The sequence below is a fragment of the Triticum dicoccoides genome, chromosome 7B, assembly GCF_002162155.2.
Source record: "Triticum dicoccoides isolate Atlit2015 ecotype Zavitan chromosome 7B, WEW_v2.0, whole genome shotgun sequence".
Classification (NCBI taxonomy): domain Eukaryota; kingdom Viridiplantae; phylum Streptophyta; class Magnoliopsida; order Poales; family Poaceae; genus Triticum; species Triticum dicoccoides.
In genome coordinates this window covers 600,618,242-600,629,197 of record NC_041393.1, presented here as the reverse complement: position 1 = coordinate 600,629,197, position 10,956 = coordinate 600,618,242, and positions in this window count along the sequence as shown.

Sequence of the window (10,956 nt, the reverse complement as noted above, 5' to 3'; positions counted from 1 at the left end):
TGGTTTGACCGATAAAGATCTTCGTAGAATATGTAGGAGCCAATATGAGCATCCAGGTTCCACTATTTCTTATTGACCGGAAACAGTTCTAGGTCATGTCTACATAGTTCTCGAACCCGTAGGGTCCGCACGCTTAACGTTACGATGACAGTTTTATTATGAGTTTATAAGTTTTGATGTATCGAAGGTTGTTCAGAGTCCCGGATGTGATCACGGACATGACAAGGAGTCTCGAAATGGTCGATACATAAAGATTGATATATTGGACGACTATATTCGGACACCGGAATTGTTTCGTGTAATTTCGGAGAAAACCAGAGTGCCGTAGGGGTTACCAGAACCCCCCGGGGAAGTATTGGGCCATAGTGGGCCTGAGGGAAGAGAGGGCGGCAGCCTAGGAGGTGGCGCCCCCCCCCATGGGGAGTCCAAATTGGACTAGGGAGGGGGGCGCGGCCCCTCTTTCCCTCTCCCTCTCCCTCTCTTTCCTTCCCCCTTCCTCCTTCCTAGTGGGACTAGGAAAGGGGAATCCTACTCCCACTAGGAGGAGGATTCCCCCCTCCTTGGCGCGCCCCCTAGGGCCGGCCGGCCTCCCCCCTTGCTCCTTTATATACGGGGGTGGGGGGGCACCCCAAGACACACAAGTTGATCTTCGTGATCGTTCCTTAGCCGTGTGCGGTGCCCCCCTCCACCATATTCCACCTCAGTCATATCGTTGCGGTGCTTAGGCGAAGCCCTGCGTCGGTAGAACATCATCATCGTCACCACGCCGTCGTGCTGACGGCACTCATCCCCAACACCCTACTGGATCGGAGTCCGGGGATCATCATCGAGCTGAACATGTGCTGAACTCGGAGGTGTCGTACGTTCGGTACTTGGATCGGTCGGATCATGAAGACGTACGACTACATCAACCGCGTTGTCATAACGCTTCCGCTTTCGGTCTACAAGGGTACATGGACACACTCTCCCCTCTCGTTGCTATGCATCACCATGATCTTGCGTGTGCGTAGGAATTTTTTTGAAATTACGACGTTCCCCAACAGTGGCATCCGAGCCTAGGTTTTATGCGTTAATGTTATATCCACGAGTAGAACACAAGTGAGTTGTGGGCGATACAAGTCATACTGCTTACCAGCATGTCATACTTTGGTTCGGCGGTATTGTTGGATGAAGCGGCCTGGACCGACATTACGCGTATGTTTACGCGAGACTGGTTTTACCGCTGTGCTTTGCACACAGGTGACTAGTGGGTGTCTGTTTCTCCAACTTTTGTTGAACCGAGTGTGGCTACGCCCGGTCCTTGCGAAGGTTAAAACAGCACTAACTTGACAAACTATCGTTGTGGTTTTGATGCGTAGGTAAGAACGGTTCTTGCTCAGCCCGTAGCAGCCACGTAAAATTTGCAACAACAAAGTAGAGGATGTCTAACTTGTTTTTGCAGGGCATGTTGTGATGTGATATGGTCAAGACGTGATGCTATATTTTATTGTATGAGATGATCATGTTTTGTAACCGAAGATATCGGCAACTGGCAGGAGCCATATGGTTGTCGCTTTATTGTATGAAATGCAAACGTCCTGTAATTGCTTTACTTTATCACTAAGCGGTAGCGATAGTCGTAGAAGCAATAGATGGCGTAACAACAACGATGCTACGATGGAGATCAAGGTGTCACGCCGGTGACGATGGTGATCACGACGGTGCTTCGGAGATGGAGATCACAAGCACAAGATGATGATGGCCATATCATATCATTTATATTGATTGCATGTGATGTTTATCCTTTATGCATCTTATCTTGCTTTGATTGACAGTAGCATTTTAAGATGATCTCTCACTAAATTATCAAGAAGTGTTGTCCCTAAGTATGCACCGTTGCGAAAGTTCTTTGTGCTGAGACACCACGAGATGATCGGGTGTGATAGGCTCTACGTTCAAATACAACGGGTGCAAAATAGTTGCACATGCGGAATACTTAGGTTAAACTTGACGAGCCTAGCATATACAGATATGGCCTCGGAACATGGAGACCTAAAGGTCGAACGTGAATCATATAGTAGATATGATAAACATAGTGATGTTCACCATTGAAACTACTCCATCTCACGTGATGATCGGACATGGTTTAGTTGATTTGGATCACGTGATCACTTAGATGACTAGAGAGATGTCTGTCTAAGTGGGAGTTCTTAAGTAATATGATTAATTCAACTTAAATTTATCATGAACTTAGTACCTGATAGTATTTTGCTTGTCTATGTTTGTTGTAGATAGATGGCTCGTGCTATTGTTCCGTTGAATTTTAATGCGTTCCTTGAGAAAGCTAAGTTGAAAGATGATGGTAGCAATTACACAGACTGGGTCTGTAACCTGAGGATTATCCTCATTGCTGCATAGAAGAATTACGTCCTGGAAGCACCGCTGGGTGCCAGGCCTACTGCAGATGCAACTGACGATGTTAAGAACGTCTGGCAGAGCAAAGCTGATGACTACTCGATCGTTTAGTGTGCCATGCTTTACGGCTTAGAACCGGGTCTTCAACGACGTTTTGAGCGTCATGGAGCATATGAGATGTTCCAGGAGTTGAAGTTAATATTTCAAGCAAATGCCCGGATTAAGAGATATGAAGTCTCCAATAAGTTCTATAGCTGTAAGAAGGAGGAGAATAGTTCTGTCAATGAACACAGACTCAAAATGTCTAGGTATAATAATCACTTGATTCAACTGGGAGTTAATCTTCCTGATGATAGTGTCATTGACAGAATTCCTCAATCACTGCCACCAAGCTACAAGAGCTTCGCGATGAACTATAATATGCAAGGGATGGACAAGACTATTCCCGAGCTCTTCGCAATGCTAAAGGCTGCGGAGGTAGAAAGCAAGAAGGAGCATCAAGTGTTGATGGTCAATAAGACCACCAGTTTCAAGAAAAAGGGCAAAGGGAAGAAGAAGGGGAACTTCAAGAAGAACAAAAAACAAGTTGCTTCTCAAGAGAAGAAACCCAAGTCTGGACCTAAGCCTGAGACTAAGTGCTTCTACTGCAAGCAGACTAGACACTGGAAGCGGAACTGCCCCAAGTATTTGGCGGATAAGAAGGATGGCAAAGTGAACAAAGGTATATGTGATCTACATATTATTGATGTGTACCTTACTAATGCTCGCAGTAGTACCTGGGTATTTGATACTGGTTCTGTTGTTAATATTTGCAACTCGAAACAGGGACTACAGATTAGGCGAAGATTGGCTAAGGACAAGGTGACGATGCGCGTGGGAAATGGTTCCAAAGTCGATGTGATCGCGGTCGGCACGCTAGCTCTACATCTACCATCGGGATTAGTTTTAGACCTGAACAATTGTTATTTAGTGCCAGCGTTGAGCATGAACATTATATCTGGATCTTGTTTGATGCGAGACAGTTATTCATTTAAATCAGAGAATAATGATTGTTCTATTTATATGAGTAATATCTTTTATGGTCATGCACACTTACAGAGTGGTCTATTTTTATTAAATCTCGATAGTAGTGATACACATATTCATAATGTTGAAGCCAAAAGATGCAGAGTTGATAATGATAGTGCAACTTATTTGTGGCACTGCCATTTAGGTCATATCGGTGTAAAGCGCATGAAGAAACTCCATACTGATGGACTTTTGGAATCACTTGATTATGAATCACTTGGTACTTGCGAACCGTGCCTCATCGGCAAGATGACTAAAACGCCGTTCTCCGGAACTACGGAGCGAGCAACTGGTTTATTGGAAATCATACATACTGATGTATGTGGTCCAATGAATATTGCGGCTCGCGGCGGGTATCATTATTTTCTCACCTTCACAGATGATTTGAGCAGATATGGGTATATCTACTTGATGAAACACAAGTCTGAAACATTTGAAAAGTTCAAAGAATTTCAGAGTGAAGTGGAAAATCATCGTAACAAGAAAATAAAATTTCTATGACCTGATCGAGGAGGAGAATATTTGAGTTACGAGTTTGGTTTACTTTTGAAACAATGCGGAATAGTTTCGCAACTCACGCCACCCGGAACACCACAACGAAATGGTGTGTCCGAACATCGTAATCGTACTTTATTGGATATGGTGCGATCTATGATGTCTCTTACTGATTTACCGCTATTGTTTTGGGGTTATGCTTTAGAGACGGCCGCATTCACGTTAAAGAGGGCACCATCAAAATCTGTTGAGACGACGCCTTATGAACTGTGGTTTGGCAAGAAACCAAAGTTGTCGTTTCTTAAAGTTTGGGGCTGCGATGCTTATGTGAAGAAACTTCAACCAGATAAGCTCGAATCCAAATCGGAGAAATGTATCTTCATAGGATACCCAAAAGAGACTATTGGGTACACCTTCTATCACAGATCTGAGGGCAAGATTTTCGTTGCTAAATTCGAGTCCTTTCTAGAGAAGGAGTTTCTCTTGAAAGAAGTGAGTGGGAGGAAAGTAGAACTTGATGAGGTAATTGTACCTGCTCCCTTATTGGAAAGTAGTTCATCACAAGAACCGGTTCCTGTGACAACTACACCAATTAGTGAGGAAGCTAATGATATTGATCATGAAACATCAGATCAAGTTTCTACTGAACCTCGTAGGTCTACCAGAGTAAGATCCGCACCAGAGTGGTACAGTAATCCTATTCTGGAAGTCATGTTGCTTGACCATGACGAACCTACGAACTATGAGGAAGCGATGATGAGCCCAGATTCCGAAAAATGGCTTGAAGCCATGAAATCTGAGATAGGATCCACGTATGAGAACAAAGTATGGACTTTGGTTGACTTGCCCGATGATCTATAGGCCATTGAGAATAAATGGATCTTCAAGAAGAAGACTGACGCTGACGGTAATATAACTTTCTACAAAGCTCGACTTGTTGCAAAAGGTTTTCGACAAGTTCAAGGGGTTGACTACGATGAGACTTTCTCACCCGTAGCGATGCTTAAGTCGGTCTGAATCATGTTAGCAATTGCCGCATTTTATGATTATGAAATTTGGCAAATGGCTGTAAAAACTGCATTCCTGAATGGTTTTCTGGAAGAAGAGTTGTATATGATGCAACCGGAAGGTTTTGTCGATCCAAAAGGTGCTAACAAAGTGTGCAAGCTCCAGCGATCCATTTATGGACTGGTGCAAGCATCTCGGAGTTGGAATAAACGCTTTGATAGTGTGATCAAAGCATATGGTTTTATACAGACTTTTGGAGAAGCCTGTATTTACAAGAAAGTGAGTGGGAGCTCTGTAGCATTTCTGATATTATATGTAGATGACATATTGTTAATTGGAAATGATATAAAATTTCTGGATAGCATAAAGGGATACTTGAATAAAAGTTTTTCAATGAAGGACCTCGGTGAAGCTGCTTACATATTGGGCATCAAGATCTATAGAGATAGATCAAGATGCTTAATTGGACTTTCACAAAGCACATACCTTGATAAAGTTTTGAAAAAGTTCAAAATGGATAAGGCAAAGAAAGGGTTATTGCCTGTATTGCAAGGTGTGAAGTTGAGTCAGACTCAATGCCCGACCACAGCAGAAGATAGAGAGAAAATGAAATATGTTCCTTATGCTTCAGCCATAGGCTCTATCATGTATGCAATGTTGTGTACCAGACTTGATGTATGCTTAGCAATAAGCTTAGCAGGGAGGTACCAAAGTAATCCAGGAGTGGATCATTGGACAGTGGTCAAGAACATCCTGAAATACCTGAAAAGGACTAAGGATATGTTTCTCGTTTATGGAGGTGACAAAGATCTAGTCGTAAATGGTTACGTCGATGCAAGCTTTGACACTGATCCGGACGATTCCAAATCGCAAACCGGATACGTGTTTTTATTAAACGGTGGAGCTGTAAGTTGGTGCAGTTCTAAACAAAGTGTCGTGGCGGGATCCACATGTGAAGCGGAGTACATAGCTACTTCAGAAGCAGCAAATGAAGGACTCTGGATGAAGGAGTTCATTTTTGATCTAGGTGTCATACCTAGTGCATCGGGACCAATGAAGATCTTCTGTGACAATACTGGTGCAATTGCCTTGGCAAAGGAATCCAGATTTCACAAGAGGACCAAGCACATCAAGAGACGCTTCAATTCCATCCGGGACCAAGTCCAGGTGGGAGACATAGAGATTTGCAAGATACATACAGATCTGAATGTTGCAGACCCATTGACTAAGCCTCTTCCACGAGCAAAACATGATCAGCACCAAGACTCCATGGGTGATTAGAATCATTACTGTGTAATCTACATTATTGACTCTAGTGCAAGTGGGAGACTGAAGGAAATATGCCCTAGAGGCAATAATAAAGTTATTATTTATTTCCTCATATCATGATAAATGTTTATTATTCTTGCTAGAATTGTATTAACAGGAAACATGATACATGTGTGAATACATAGACAAACTTAATGTCACTAGTATGCCTCTACTTGACTAGCTCATTAATCAAAGATGGTTATGTTTCCTAACCATAGACATGTGTTGTCATTTGATTAAAGAGATCACATCATTAGGAGAATGATGTGATTGACTTGACCCATTCCGTTAGCCTAGCACTTGATCGTTTAGTATGTTGCCATTGCTTTCTTCATGACTTATACAAAGTTCCTACAACTATGAGATTATGCAACTTCCGTTTACCGGAGGAACACTTTGTGTGCTAGCAAACATCACAACGTAACTGGGTGATTATAAAGGAGCTCTACAGGTGTCTCCAAAGGTAGATGTTGAGTTGGCGTATTTTGAGATTAGGTTTTGTCACCCCAATTGTCGGAGAGGTATCTCTGGGCCCTCTCAGTAATGCACATCACTATAAGCCTTGCAAGCAATGTGGCCAATGAGTTGGTTACGGAATGATGCATTACGTAACGAGTAAAGAGACTTGCCGGTAACAAGATTGAACTAGGTATTGGGTACCGACGATCAAATCTCGGGCAAGTAACATACCGATGACAAAGGGAACAACGTATGTTGATATGCGGTTTGACCGATAAAGATCTTCGTAGAATATGTAGGAGCCAATATGAGCATCCAGGTTCCGCTATTGGTTATTGATCGGAAACAGTTCTAGGTCATGTCTCCATAGTTCTCGAACCCGTAGGGTCCGCACGCTTAACGTTACGATGACAGTTTTATTATGAGTTTATAAGTTTTGATGTACCGAAGGTTGTTCGGAGTCCCGGATGTGATCACGGACATGACGAGGAGTCTCGAAATGGTCGAGACATAAAGATTGATATATTGGACGACTATATTCGGACACTGGAATTGTTCCGGGTAATTTCGGAGAAAACGGAGTGCCGGAGGGGTTACCGGAACCCCCCGGGGAAGTATTGGGCCTTAGTGGGCCTGAGGGGAGAGAGAGGGCAGCAGCCCAGGAGGTGGCGCCCCCCCCATGGGGAGTCCGAATTGGACTAGGGAGGGGGGCGCGGCCCCTCTTTCCCTCTCCCTCTCCCTCTCTTTCCTTCCCCCTTCCTCCTTCCTAGTGGGACTAGGAAAGGGGAATCCTACTCCCACTAGGAGGAGGATTCCCCCCTCCTTGGCGCGCCCCCTAGGGCCGGCCAGCCTCCCCCCTTTCTCCTTTATATACGGGGGTGGGGGGCACCCCAAGACACACAAGTTGATCTTCGTGATCGTTCCTTAGCCGTGTGCGGTGCCCCCCTCCACCATATTCCACCTCAGTTATATCGTTGCGGTGCTTAGGCGAAGCCCTGTGTCGGTAGATAATCATCATCGTCACCACGCCGTCGTGCTGACGGAACTCATCCCCGACACCCTGCTGGATCGGAGTCCGGGGATCGTCATCGAGCTGAACGTGTGCTGAACTCGGAGGAGCCGTACGTTCGGTACTTGGATCGGTCGGATCGTGAAGACGTACGACTACATCAACCGCGTTGTCATAACGCTTCCGCTTTCGGTCTACGAGGGTACGTGGACACACTCTCCCCTCTCGTTGCTATGCATCACCATGATCTTGCGTGTGCGTAGGAATTTTTTGAAATTACTACGTTCCCCAACAGACCCACCCACCACCCACTTGATAGCCACTGTCGATGACCTAACAGACATGCTTGATATCGACCCCAATAACATCGACACTATGGACGTGGATGCAGGGGAAGATCCGGAACCACCGCCCACGCGGCGCTGGACTACCACTTCATCATACGACATATATATGGTGGACACCCCCAAAGAAGACAATATTGAAAAAATGGACACAACGGAAGATAAACCCCCCTGGCAAAAGCAAAATTGATGGCGTAGGCGCCGCCTTAGGTCCAATCACAGTAAAAATAGCGATAACAACCCGAAATAGGATGACACTCTGGTTGATTTCGAAGGCAACAATGACCATAGTGACCCAGCGATGGAGCAGGATAAACCAGGTCATGCCGAACACAGCCCGGAGCAGACACCCGATCGCCATTCAGAGGGCCGAACTCATCATGCTACCTCCAAAGAAGATAACACTCCGGTTGATGATGCGTTCATCATCCCGGAAGAACGGTCAAAACAAGACAAACTCCGTAGAAAACTCCTGGCCACAGCATGGAGCCTGAAGAAGCAGAAGCAAAGACTGAAGGTCGCACAGGATATGCTCAACTAACGATGGAATAAGGTGCTGGACACCGAAGGAAAACATGGTGATAATCGCCACACAAAGAGCTACCCAAAGCGCAAACTGCTACTCGAATTCGACAACGAAGCCGCATCACCCGTTCGGTCCAAAAACAATACTGCTACTCAGTCGAACTAGCCAACTCATGGCCGCGATAGAGCAGCCACTGATACCGCACACGATTTACGAGAGCTCCTGGACAAAAAGGCCAGTGCGGCCAGATACATCTATGGGTCCAGAGAACAGGCTCCGACGCGGGATTATGGTCACCACAACAATCATGTTGATCGAATACCAGTCCGAAATCAACACCGGGAGCAACAATAGCTGGCAGCATGCTGCAACACGGCCAGATACAGAGGGGCTATGCACCCCCTGTGCTTCACGAACGAGGTGCTGGAGCATGAATTTCCACAGGGATTCAAACCCGTGAATATAGAGTCATACGACGGAATGACGGACCCCGGGGTCTGGATTGAAGATTTCATCCTTCACATACACATGGCTCATGGGGATGACTCCACGCCATCAAATAACTCCCCCTCAAGTTAAAAGGACCAGCTCGTCATTGGCTGAAAAGCCTCCCCGAAAATTTAATTGGAAGTTGGGAGGAACTTGAGGATGCTTTCAAGGCCAACTTCCAAGGGACATACGTCCGGCCTCTTGATGCTGACGATTTAAGTCACATAATACAGCAGCCCGGAGAGTCAGCCCGCAAGCTTTGGAACAGATTTGTCACTAAGAAGAATCAAATTGTCGACTGTTTGGACGCTGAAGCCTTAGCGGCCTTCAAACACAGTATCTGAGACGAGTGGCTTGCCAGACGCCTCGGCCAAGAAAAGCCAAGAATGATGGCAGCCTTAACAAGCCTCATGACCTGATTTTCTATGGGCGAGGACAGCTGGTTGGCCGTAAAGGCACCAGTGACCCAGGCACATCTGAAATCCGAGACGGCAACGGGAAGCCACACGGCACACTAAGAACACACGTCGGAATAACGACAGTCCTGATAGCACAGCGATCAATGCCGGATTCAGGGGCCCTCGACCTGGTCAAGGGGAAAAGCCATTTAATGGCAGTAAAGAGGAACCATCCGGCCTGAACAAAGTCCTGGACAGATTGTGCCAAATCCATGGCACTTCCGACAAACCTGCTAATCATACCCACAGAGAATGTTGGGTTTTCAAGTAGGCCGGCAAGTTAAACACCAAACATAAGGGAAGGGAGACACCAAGCAAAGACAAGGATGAGCCTCGCCAGCCGAACACTAGAGGCCAGAAACAATTCCCACCGGAAGTCAAAACGGTATACATGGTACACGCAACTCACGCAGAGTTCGTAGCCCCCCAATTTAATCCCTGGGCAACATGCCCGATCACTTTTGATGACAGGGACTACCCGGCCAGTATCCGGCATGGAGAATCGGCTGCCTTGGTGCTCGACCCAATAATTGATGGATACCATCTTACTCGCGTCCTAATGGACGGAGGCAGTACTCTTAATTTGATATATCAAGACACCATCCGCAGGATGGGGATAGACCCATCCAGAATAAATCAAAATAATGCCACCTTCTATGGAGTAATTCCAGGCATCGTGGCCCATTGCTGGGGCTCCCTCGTGTTAGAAGTAACATTCGGTTCTCCCGACAATTTCAGACGCGAGAAATTACTCTTCAACATCGCTCCCTTCAGCAGCGACTATCATGCATTGCTTGGAAGACCGGCCTTCGCTTGCTTTAACGCAATACAAAACTACGCCTGCCTTAAACTCAAAATGCCCAGTCCACGCGGCATCATCATGGTCAGCGGAAACACAGAACAGTATGCGGCAGTTCCCGCTGCCGGACTCTAGGCGGCCTCTCCCACCGGAACGCATGACCGGTCGTCAAGACCACAGACATGGTTAGACAAGTCCAGTACACCATTTTCATAATGGCCCGGATAAACATGAGCCAGGGGCTGCACATGTGTCCCCACTAATAAAACGAGGGGCTGCAAACATGTAGCACAATCCCAAAGTTCGGTTTGCCTCGTTAACAGGCCAGATCTCGAACATTTCTCAAGCATAACTAACTTTTCGCACGTTTTCTTTTTCTTTCATTCCCACGGACACTACCAGTGCGACACCCTTCCAGGATACGGCACAACGGAGACACAGGCGCAGACGTGCAGCAGGGCCCCACCCACAGGTTTCTTTTTAGATTAAGCCCCTACGTAAACCTTTTTACTGTCTCTTGTTGCTCAACGTCCCTTGGGTATTTCGTACACCTGTAAGGGAAACTGGCGTGGTAGGATTTTTGCCACGACAGATAA